Below are 12,301 nucleotides of genomic sequence, written 5' to 3' on the forward strand. Positions count from 1 at the left end.
ACTGTGAGCATCTGTCTACATAAACTTTTATTTACACCATAAAAAAAAACACATAAACCACATAAAAACAGAAACTGTAAAAATACATACACAGCAATAAAAAAGTTAGGCATACCAACCAAATCCTAGCATGTTTTACAATAAGAAAATTAAACCAAGTAACAGTGGGTAACATCTCCACTTTTTCTTCTTGCACTCGAAAAAAAAAAACAATAACAATTTAAAATCAGTTAATAGCAATGTAAACTATTTTCATAGTCATGTAAAACATTTACGACTGATACATAAAAGAGGGACATGGACCCACACAAAGGACTGTCACCCCAAGTGAGGGATTGCTGGGAGGTAGGTACATGGGGTTTATACACATTTATCACTGGCTTTTTGAGAAGTCAGGACTCTTTGGGTCCAGCTACGATGAGGGAAAGATTAGGAGTTTTGTGTTACATTCAGTGGTAACGTTGCTTCGTCAGCACACGCACAGGCCCGGAAGGCAGGGAGCTGTCTCTACTCACCCAGGTGTGTCTCACATGCCAAGAGTCAGTTAGTAAAAGGGAGGAGGCCTAAATTCAAATGTAACTGTGAAACGTCTCTCTAATAACACACAAGAGTCTGTCAATGTGTAACCAGACAGTGGTATGACTGACAGGGAGGAATACTCTGCAACTTAAATATTTCTCATACTTACACCGTGGGCGGGTTTCAATTACATTGCCTTTCTGTTAAGAAAGGGAATACTGAGGCATACATGGTTTAAAACTAAAGTCTGCCTAAGAGCAAACACAAGAAGATCCACCAGCTATTACCTTGATTTATACCAGTGTTTATCAACTGGGCTGCTGCGGGACCCTGGGGTGTTGTCGTTGTTCCCCCAGGGGGTGCCATGAGCACAAGACCCAGTTCGCCCTCGATCAACGCCATGAGTTGCCATGGTGTGGGCGCGGCAGCTGCTAGCGCCATAACAGCCAATGATGCTCTATGGCAGGATGCACAACATCATTCGTTGCTGTGGCATTAGTGGCCCGCCCTCTGGCCGGAGGGCCTGGTCATTGTATTGCACAATGGCCACCTTTTCACTCTCCTCTTCACTATCCCTTTCCTCACTTTTTATTTATTTTATTTGTCTGTGTTTTGTCACGTTTGTCACTTCACGTTTTGATTAGTAGGGTGTCGGTCCTCGGACCAATCCTGAACGTCTTGTGGGAGAGCGGACATAGGCCTTCTGGCTTGGTCCAATCTCCATTGGGGGGGCCTACCTTCGGGGAAGCCCCATAGTACCAAGTACCTAGGAGGTTCTGTTTCGGCAGTCCTCCCGGGGAAAGGAGGTCGTCTGGCTTCGGCTAGATGGCCACTGATGAGTCTGGTACCTCAGTCCCTGTCAGGAGCCTAACGCCCCGGGGGATCAGGGTATGGTCCTTCTTTATGGAGGACATCAGACACCCGTCTGCACTTTTTAGTGTTTCACTCTTTATGTTTGTGCACTTTTTTTATGCACCGGGTGGAAGTTTTTTGGGTGTGTTTTGCACGCCATGGGCTTTTTCAATCGAAAAATTAGTGGCCCGCCCTGGCAGACGGCATACAGGGCAACTCCCAGCATTCAGAAGACAACAGAAGTCCACACCTGCCTCACTTCCTACCCTCTGCCTTGCTGCTGGTGCTAAAAGCTAGGGTTCTGAATTGAAGAGGGGACTGTATGATTGGGGGGGGGGGGTGCTATGATGGGGGGCTGTGTGATTAGGGGGCTCTGCAATGGGGGACTGTGTATTTGGGGGCTCTGTAAAGTGATGGAGGGACTCTGATGCAAGGAGAGTATTTTATCATGAGATGGGAGGCTGTCATGTGTAGTGGGCCTCTGATGTATAGGGGCTCTGGTGTGATGGGGGAAACTCTGATGTGAAGGGGGCTTTAATTCATTAAGCTGGATCCTTTTAAGTCTCCAAATACTGATGACCAACCACAGGACCCCGTCAGGAACCTTCTTTCACTGGCCCATTTGTGCAAAGCACTGGAAAGCCCTTTTCTTCAAGGTTGGTTAGCTCTGAGGAAGAGGTCTTGCCCTTGAAACGTGTCAGTACTTTGTACAATTGTGGGCGCACAGTGTAAACTGCACCAGTCTGTCTGACCAAAAGTTTTTGATAGAGGCAGGAAGCCTGGCTAGTAAAGTAATGTTGTGGTCCACTTGTTGGTGACAAACTCCCCCAGGCTTTTCTGATTTAACCAAGAAAGAGGAGCTGCTGAACGTTCTGCATTGCCAGGATCTGAAACATCTTAAGTACTAACTTGTAGTCATATTATAGTTATTTGCTTATTTGCATGTCTGAAGTTTAAGGTTGCTACTCAACAGCTTCAGCAGAACCAGTCCTCCCAAGGTAGAGTAGTGGCATGGTTGGTGCTCAGAACATGCTGTGGAAAAGTGGTTTTGGTTTAAAGTGAGCAGTAGTTATGTGGAAATCATTAAAATAGTGTCATTTAGTCTCAAACGACTTCTTAAAATAGGAGATACATGCCTATGTATTGGAATGAACCTGGGGCAGAAATTCAGGTCATAACACCAAGAGCTTTTACACATTTATCATGACACTCCCAATAAGCTCTACAGTGAGCCATACATGTTACAATAGCATTGTGCTTAACCACAAAATGAGAATATAAATGTATGTTTAAAGAAAATACATTTGTGCAGTGCCACCTCCATCTCACATGGTACGCCTGTAAAGAAGAACGCATGAGCTGCAGCAGATGGAGCATAAATGTATTGCCATTATTTTCCGTTGATGGAAAATGCCCTATCTGTTCTTATCAAGTTTGGGTCAGCGCTGTTTTGTTGCCATTGGAGGCTGCCTAGTAGCAGATTACTGTATAGAGGGAATCGCTTCCAGTGGGTTTTATTCCAGTTGTAGGTGGCAGATGAGACTCCAATAGGGTCCAGGGTTGTTACCTTTCAGATAACGGCAATAAGGTCATTACCGAACAATTGGATGAATGGAGAGGAGTACCCGATGTCTAGAAAAATGTCTCACTTGATTTTTAAAATTGTTTATTGAAGATAAAAGTATACAAGTGGAACCAACGGGTTTCGAGGACATTTTTCAGAAATAAAAAACTGATAATTGGCATGTGCGTATGGTGGGAGAAATAGTGTCCCAATGTTGGTGTCAGTGGGAGAAATAGTGTCCCAATGTTGGTGTCAGTGGGAGGAATAGTGCCCCATCTTTGGTGTCAGTGGCAGTAATAGTGCCCAATGTTGATGTCAGTGGGAGTAATAGTGCCCCATCTTTGGTGTCAGTGGAAGGAATAGTGCCCCAATGTTGGTGTCAGTGGGAGGAATGGCGCCCCATATTTGGTGCCAGTGGGAGGAATATGTATTCACCCCCTTTGTTATGAAGCCCATAAAAGGCTCTGGTGCAACCAATTACTTAATTATTGTTTTGGGAAACTGTTAAATCGATTGATTTAGTTCCACTTTAAAGTCCATTTAAAATGACAAATTTATTTAAAGCTTAGGCTTGGATGAAACTTGTATGTCTGCATATTTGATGCACACTTATTGAAATTTATTGGACGAAAAAACAGGGATTGTCACACCCAATAAAGCACCTGTGTTTTTTTCCCCAAAACGCATGGAAGAGGAAAGCACAGGTGTGAATGAACTCCATAGAAAATAATGGTAAACCTCTTGTCATGCAATGTCAAGCATCCGCCAATCTGGAAATGAACACCAGCAAGATCAAGAGTCAAGGGGGGCACATTAAAACAAACATGGCTGTGTTAATACCAGTGACAGGTTGCATCCTATGCCTTTTTTTTAACAGTTGTATATATGCATTTTTTTAAAATTTTGCACATATTTCCACTTCATTAAAGAATGTTAAAAAAAAATTAATTGTTGCATTAAAGGTCAGAGGTGGCCCCTTGGGGCTGTGGGGTATGGGCTGGGTTCTCGTGTTGCTTTTGCATTGGTTGTTTTTCCATGAACCTACTGGGTTTTTTTTAGCACTTATTTCCTCTTCTCAACTCAAGTCAAACCAAACGCATGGAACCCCACATTACAAACATCAGTATTTTGTATCGGTGATCCCGGCTTGTGTTATGACTACAAGGTGACGGATTATCAGTGAAACTCCACTGCTGGTGACTGGTGTCTACTTGTATTTCACTGCTAGGCGTAGGAAGCCAGTGAATACTATGACATAGCCTGAAAGTGATAAGCAATAAACATGACTCACTGTGTTCCACATACACAACCAGCGTCATCTGCTTTATGGCTTCTCACAGCAGCCATGTCAATAGACCCTCAGGGGCCCCTACAGATTCCAAGGAGGTGAAAACAAGTGGAGGTCCTATTTTAATTTTTTTAGTCCTCTGCAAGTTACACTCTTTACAAATGATACAATTTGACTGTATAAGCTCTGTACAATCTCCTTAAGGCTCCGTACCCACGTGTGCAACTTGTCCTGCGGCTTGGGACTGCAAAGTCGCTTGACAAGTCGTACTCCATGATTTCCAATGAGCACCGTTCATATTTGTGCAACTTTAAAATAGTCCCCACACTACATTGATCCGACTTTGATGCGACTTGAGGTCAACAGACCTCAAGAATACACAGGCATGGATTCAAATCGCATCAAAATCGCGTGACTTTCAGGTCGCAATAGTGGAAACCTAGGCTAAGATCTACTAAAACCATGTCAAATGTGAGCCTACTTAACCTGTTCCTGTTGGTCAGACGCCAGATCTGTGAGCCATAGTGTACAAAAAATGGCAACCACCCCAACCTATAACTAGCCTATGCAGCAAGGTGCACATGAAGAGGCAATGTAATGGCTGTAATGGCCAGCTGCTAAACATATGCATCCATGGGGAACTGCCTTCTGTGCTGAGTGTGTGCTCACTGTGTGCTCCCATCACCATGACTGAGCTGTCATGGACAGCTTATAGTCATAGTATACAACCAGGAGCTCCCGATTACAGTGTCTTGAAAAGGTATTCACACCCCTTGAAATTTTCCACATTTTGTCATGTTACAACCAAAAACGTAAATGTATTTTATTGGGATTTTATGTGATAGTGCATTTTATATACAACTACCGTATTTATCGGCGTATAACACAAACCCCAAGTTTAGGAGGGAAGTTTAAGGAAAATTTTTTTTAGGAGGCAAGTTTAAGGAAAAAAACTTACATTTTAAATGCCCATCAACCTTGCACACTGTCCACTTGCAGCCTTCCACTGTCCACCTGCAGCCTTCCACTGTCCACCTGCAGCCTTGCACTGTCCACCTGCAGCCTTGCACTGTCTACCTGCAGCCTTGCACTGTCCATCTGCACCCTTTCACTGTCGACTTGCAGCCTTGCACTGTCGACTTGCAGCCTTGCACTGTCCACCTGCAGCCTTGCACTGTCCACCTGCAGCCTTCCACTGTCCACCTGCAGCCTTCCACTGTCCACCTGCAGCCTTCCCCAAAATTGCAGCATGTTTTCATTTTTAATTTAGCGCCGCCGCCGCCTTCGTCGCCGAGATCTTCGGCTCCTCTCACCGCCGACATAGACCGAGCCAAGCCAAGTGCACACGGCTACTCGGCTCCATTCGCAGTAACGCCCCCGTCCCGCCCCTTGGCCCAGGTCCTATGATGGCCACAACTCCGGACGTAAAGGCTAGGAGGCGGGACTGGGTGTGACTGCGAGCGGAGCCGAGTACGCAGTACACTTGGCTTGGTAAATGTCGGCGGCGCTCCACAGAGTGCAGATCAATGGGGGATTGGTGTATAACACGCACCCACGATTTCACCTGATTTTAAGGGGAAAAAAGTGCGTGTTATACCCCAATAAATACGGTATTAAGATCAGACCAAATTGAGGGACACATAAGGAGCAAAGAGGGACTTTGCTCCAAATCAGGGACAGTCCCTCGAAATCAGGGTCAGTTGGGAGCTATGCCTATAGGGCTACCAAGTCTGCTGCAGGGTTCCCTGACCCCTCTGGAAAATGAATTCTCTATAGGGCTACCAAGTGTGCTGCATGACCCTCTGATCCCTCCAGAAACCTTATTCCCTAAAGCAGTGGTCTCCAAACTTTCCAAACAAAGGACCAGTTTACTGTCCTTCAGATGTTAGGGGGGCCGGACTGTGCCCAGCGGGGGTAGAAAAGGTCCTGACGTCAGAGGGAAAAAAAAAAATACCCTATTGTTTCTTTCAGTGAGAGTAATTGTGCCCCGTTATTGATGTAAGTGGGAGGTATAGTGCCCCATCATTGATGTCATTGGGCCCCATCGTTGGTGTCATTGGGTGGAATTGTGCTCATTGTTGGTGTCATTGGGTGGAATTGTGCTCAATGTTGGTGTCATTGGGTGAAATAGTGCCCCGTCATTGGTGTCGGTGGGAGGAATTTTGCCCCATTGTTGATGTCATTGAGAGGAATTGTGCCCCATCATTGATGTCATGGACCTCATCGTTGGTGTCATTGGGTGGAATTGTGCTCACTGTTGGTGTCATTGGGTGGAATTGTGCTCATTGATGGTGTCATTGGTTGGAATAGTGCCCGTCAGTGTTGTCAGTGGGAAGAATGTTTCCCCATCATTGGGAAGAAATGTGCCCCCTTCATTGGTGTCAGCGGAGTCATTTATGCTCCATTGTTGGTATCAGTGAATGAAATAGTGCTGTAAGAGCCAAATAAAAGCAAACAAAGGGCCACAGTTTGGAGTCCACTGCCCTACCGTGACACCCAGCCATGTCTAGAGCCTTTTAGCATTTCCATATGTATTTTACATTCCCACACTTTTATTGCGTGACTGTAAACTTTGTTTATACTGTAAGGGTTTGGAAGAATTTACTGGACACTGGTCTCAATAAGGCTGAGAACCCCTGGCATAGAATTTTATGATCTTAAAGCAGCCTGAGTGCTGTGATTGCCGAGTTCCTGTGCTATATTGCCATCTAGTGGTCATTATAAGGAATTGCTTCTTTAAAAATTGAAAAGGACGTGAACAAAAGTAACAAATCAGAACTCCTAATCTGCTTACATGTCCTAAGCAAATGAATTGGAAAATGCTGCAACCATTTGGCTCAGCATGCAATTTAGGGAACTGATCTTTTTAGCAGGAGAGGTCAGCAATAACAGCCTCCGCTGCGCTGTTCCTGTCTGAGCCAGGAGTCAACCCGGTGTAATTTCCCTAGGAGGAGTCATACTGCTGCAGTTCAGACCACCTACCACTGACCAACTATTCATGTTAGTACAATACTTATGCCGCGTACACACGACCGGACTTTCCGGCAGACTAGGTCCGACGGTCTTCCCGAACGAACGGACTTGGACACACACGGACACACACAATCACACCAAAGTCCAATGGATTCGAACGTGATGATGTACGACCGGACTAGAATAAGGAAGTTCATAGCCAGTAGCCAATAGCTGCCCTAGCGTCGGTTTTCGTCCGTTGGACTAGCATACAGATGAACGGATTTTTCGACTGGACTCGAGTGTGTCGGAAAGATTTGAAACATGTTCTAAATCTAAAGTCCATCTGATTTTTAGACAGCAGTGGTCAGATGAAGCCCACACACGATCAAATTGTCCGGTGGATTCGTTCCATTGGACCTTTGCTGTCAAAAAGTCCGGTCGTGTGTACAAGTTCATAAAAAGCGTGTTCGTATTCAACACTATGCCTGGGTGCCGTTTAGTTTTTTTTGGATCTCCCTCTTGGTTTTCTGCAGATGCAACGCATAGTCATTGTTGGTACCCTTGGCATCGGTTTGATAAGTTAATTAGTAATGGATTATAAAACTATCATTTATTGATGTTCATTATCATTTATTCAATTATTGCTTATTAAATCAGCATCTATTTGCATCTGAGCCCTTTTACTCTTGGGATGGTCTTCCAATATCCTTGATGGTAGTAGCTTATGACCATTGACCACCCATTAGGCTCCATCCAAATAACGTATCACGCTTGGGTAAACATGTTGACTGGATGGTGCAGCTATATTTATTATGGGATGCTTTTAACCACTTGGGACCAGTTATCACTGACCTGTCAGAGGAGACGGGCTTCCTAATCATGTGACCACTGTCATTGGCTGTCACAGTAGCACCACACAGTTCCGGCTGTATGCATACAGTATATGTGGGCAAACCACTTGACCACTGGGCACTTAAACCCCCCTACCTAACCAAACCAATTTTCAGCTTTCGGTGCTCTCACATTTTGAATGAAAATTACTCAGTCATGCAACACTGTACCCATATGAAATTGTTGTCCCTTTTTTCACACAAATAGAGCTTTCTTTTGGTGGTATTTAATCACCGCTGGGGTTTTTATTTTTTGCGCTATAAAAGAAAACAGACCGAAAATTCTGTAAAAAAAAAAAAAAATTTGCATTTTTCTTTGTTTCTGTTATAAAATATTTCTAATTAGTAATTTTTCTTCATAAATTTTGGCCAAAATTTATGCTGCTACATTTCTTTGGTAAAAATAACCCAAATCGGTGTATATTATTTGGTCTTTGTGAAAGTTATAGAGTCCACAAGCTACGGTGCCAATCTCTGAAAATTGATCACACCTGAAGTACCTATCTCATTTCTTGAGACCCTAACAAGCCAGGAAAGCCAAGTCAGGAAAGTACAAATACCCCCCAAATGACCCCTTTTTGGAAAGTAGACATTCCAATGTATTTTGTAAGAGGCATGGTGAGTTTTTTGAAGTTGTAAATTTTCCCCACAATTCTTTGCAAAATAAAGATTTGTTTTTCTTTTTCACAAAATAGTTATATTAGTAGGTTATTTCTCACACACAGCATATGCACAGCACAAATTACACCCCAAAACACATTCTACTACTCCTCCTGAGTATGGTGATACCACATGTGTGAGACTTTTACACAGCCTGGCCACATACAGAGAGCGCAACCTGCAGGGAGCGCCATCAGGCATTCTTGGAGCATAAATTATACATTTCTTGACTACCGCTTGCACTTTTGAAGGTCCTGGAGAACCAGGACAATGGAAACGCCCAAAAAATGACCCCATTTTGGAAATAAAACAACCCAACGTATAATCTATGAGGCATAATGAGCCTTTTGAACATGTCATTTTTTTCTACAAGTTTCTAGAAAATGTGTAAAGAAAATGAAAATGCATTTTTTTTTTTACACAAAGTTGTCCATTTATACAATATTTCTAACACATAGCATGTACATACCAAAAAATACACCCCAAAATAGATTCTCCTACTGCTTCTGAGTATGGCAATACCACATGTGGTACAAAGCCTGGCCACATAGAGAGGCCCAACATGCAGGGAGCACCGTCAGGCATTCTAGGGACATAAATGTCAAATTTAATTTGACTAGCTATTACACTTTGTGAGGCACTCTAGTGGCATGAATGAGAACTGATGTGGCATTGCTGAGCATGAATGGGGATGGATGAGCCGTGGATGGGGATGGCTGAGTATGGATGGGATGACTGAGCATGAATGAGTAAGCTGAGTATGGCCGGGTTTGATTGAGTATGGATAGGGGTGGATGGGATGGCTGAGCATGGATGGATGGATGTGTATTGCTGAGTATGGATGGATGGAAGAGCATGGATGAGTATTGCTGAGTATGGATGGATGGATGAGTATTGCTGAGTATGGATGGTTGGCTGAGCATGGATGGATGGATAAGTATTGCTGAGTATGGATGGATGGATGGCTGAGCATGGATGGATGAGTATGGTTGGATGAGTATTGCTGAGTATGGATGGCTGGCTAAGAATGGCTGAGCATAGATGGATGGATGGCTGAGCATGAATGGCTGGCTGAGTATGGATGGCTGGCTGAGCATGGATGGATGGATTGGTCAGTATGGATGGCTCACTATGGATGGATGAATGGCTGGAGTTGGCACAAATCAGCGCTGTGGACACTACACATCTAGCCTACAGTGCTGCAGCAGCATCTGATCTTTCCCCTCTCCAGTACAGTACAGTTCAGTACAGAGAGGGAGAGAGGAACCGGACGTGATGCTGGTTTGTTTAGAAGTGATCGCTCCGTCATTTGACAGAGCGATCATGTGGTAAACGGCCATTGTTAGGTCACGGATGTTCCCGGGTGTGTGCCCCAGGGGGCACGTGGGAGCAAGATTGGGAGTACATCAATGTATGCCCTCCCAGAGTTATTGAGCCGCGCCGTAGCCATCATTCGTCTATAGCGTGGTCGTTAAGTAGATAAAGCCCAACGCTGTGCTGCCACATACTGTATATTCGTATGGCCGGGTCAACTGGTTAAGGTATATATATATATATATATATATATATATATATATATGCAAAATAACCACCCACATATTGTACTTGTGATTTAAAATTGCAGCTGCTATCCATTGATCTCACTTAAATGCAAACAATATTTGTACACTCACTAGCAACGTCATTAGGTACACCTTGCTAGTATCGGGTTGGACACCGTTTTGCCTTCAGAACTGCCTCAATTGGTCCATATTGACATGATAGCATCACACAGTTGCTGCAGATTTGTCGGCTGCACATCCATGATGCAAATCTCCCATTGCACCACATCCCAAGCGTGCTCTATTAGATTGAGATCTGGTGACTGTGGAGGCCATTGGAGTCCAGTGACCTCATTGTCATGTTCCAGTGGTGAGATGATTTGATCTTTGTGACATGGTGCATTATCCTGCTGGAAGGAGCCATCAGAAGATGGGTACACTGTAGTCATAAAGGGGTGTTTAACCGCTTGCTGACCAGCGCACGCTGATTTATGTTGGCAGAATGGCACTGGTAGGCAAAAGGGTGTACAGGTAAATCCCCTTTAAGAAGCAGTGCCGCAGTCTCCATGGCCATGACCGTGGACTCGAAGTCACAGAGTGGAAGAATGGGGAGATTTTCCAATCTCCTATTGCCCAATTTTGGTGAGCTTGTGCAAATTGTAGCCTCCGTTTCCTTTTCTTAGCTGACAGGAGTGGCACCCGGTGTGGTCTTCTGCTGCTGTATCCCATCCGCTCCAAGGTTCGATGTGTTGTGCAATCAGAGATGGTATTCTGCATACCTTGGTTATTTGAGGTACTGTTGCCTATTATCTCAAACCAGTCTGCCCATTCTCCTCTGACCTCAACAATGCATTTTTGTCCACATAACTGCTGCTCACTGAACATGTTCTCTTCTTTTTCGTACCATTCTCTGTAAACCCTAGAGGTGGTTGTGCGTGAAAATCCCAGTAGATCAGCAGTTTTTGAAATGCGCAGACCATCCCATCTGGCATCAACAACCATACCACGTTTAAAGTCACTTAAATTCCCTTTCTTCCCCATTCTGATGCTCAGTTTGAACATCAGCAAGCCGTCTTCACCACATCTAGATGCCTAAATGCACTAAGTTGCTGCCATGTGGTTGGCTTATATTGTAAAGCGCTGCGCAAACTGTTTGGCGCTATATAAATCCTGTATAATAATAATTAGCCAAGTTTCACAATACTAGTAGTTTTTCCACGTTTCCCTACTCAAAATGTTTCCCCCATATCATTCTCAGACATTGCTTAAATCTCTTAGCAAACTATTATCAGCACTTTGCACTGTCCCTGGCATCTAGATTGAATCCTTCTATAAAGCCTCATATACACGATCGGATTGTTGGCCAACAAAACTGTGGACTTTTGACCGAAATTTGTCTTGCATACAAACGGCAAGGAATTGTCGGCCAACAAATACAAAGGTAGTGACGCACTACGTGGTTTTTCACCTCTTTAGCGCCACCCTTTGGGCTCCTTCTGCTAATTTCGTGGTAGTAGAAGTTTGGTGAGTGTTGATTCGCGTTTTTCATTTTGTGCTTTTCAGTTTGTTTCTGTTTGTCAACCAGACATGTTGCGGAATCAGAGGAGATAATGCATTATTTATTATTGGCCTTGGAGTTATTGCTTTCACATTATTTTTTTGGTTGAATAATTTGATTTGTTATATTTGCTAGATTTTTGGATGCATAGAATGCACTTTTTGGTTAAGTTCTATTGGCAGATAGCATGTCTAATTTTTTTTTTTTTTTTTTTTTTAATGCACAAGAAAAAAATTGTGGAGAATAATACTTGGCTATGTGTTTTACTTCAAAATGACAGTTTGGGAGTCGGCAGTTACATTTAAAAAAAATACAAAAATACAATGTAAAATTAACAAGGAACACCAACAGTATTGTATATTTGATTCTTTGATCTTAAAAACTACGGCATAATGGTGTTGTGGTAACTTGCCCAAATAAAAAAAAAAAAAAAGTATAATAATATTATTCTTGATATCGCTAGAAAAAAAAGCC

This window comes from Lithobates pipiens, unplaced genomic scaffold (genome assembly GCF_037356315.1).
Source record: "Lithobates pipiens isolate NorthernLeopardFrog02 unplaced genomic scaffold, aLitPip1_a1.2 Scaffold_28, whole genome shotgun sequence".
Classification (NCBI taxonomy): Eukaryota; Metazoa; Chordata; class Amphibia; order Anura; family Ranidae; genus Lithobates; species Lithobates pipiens.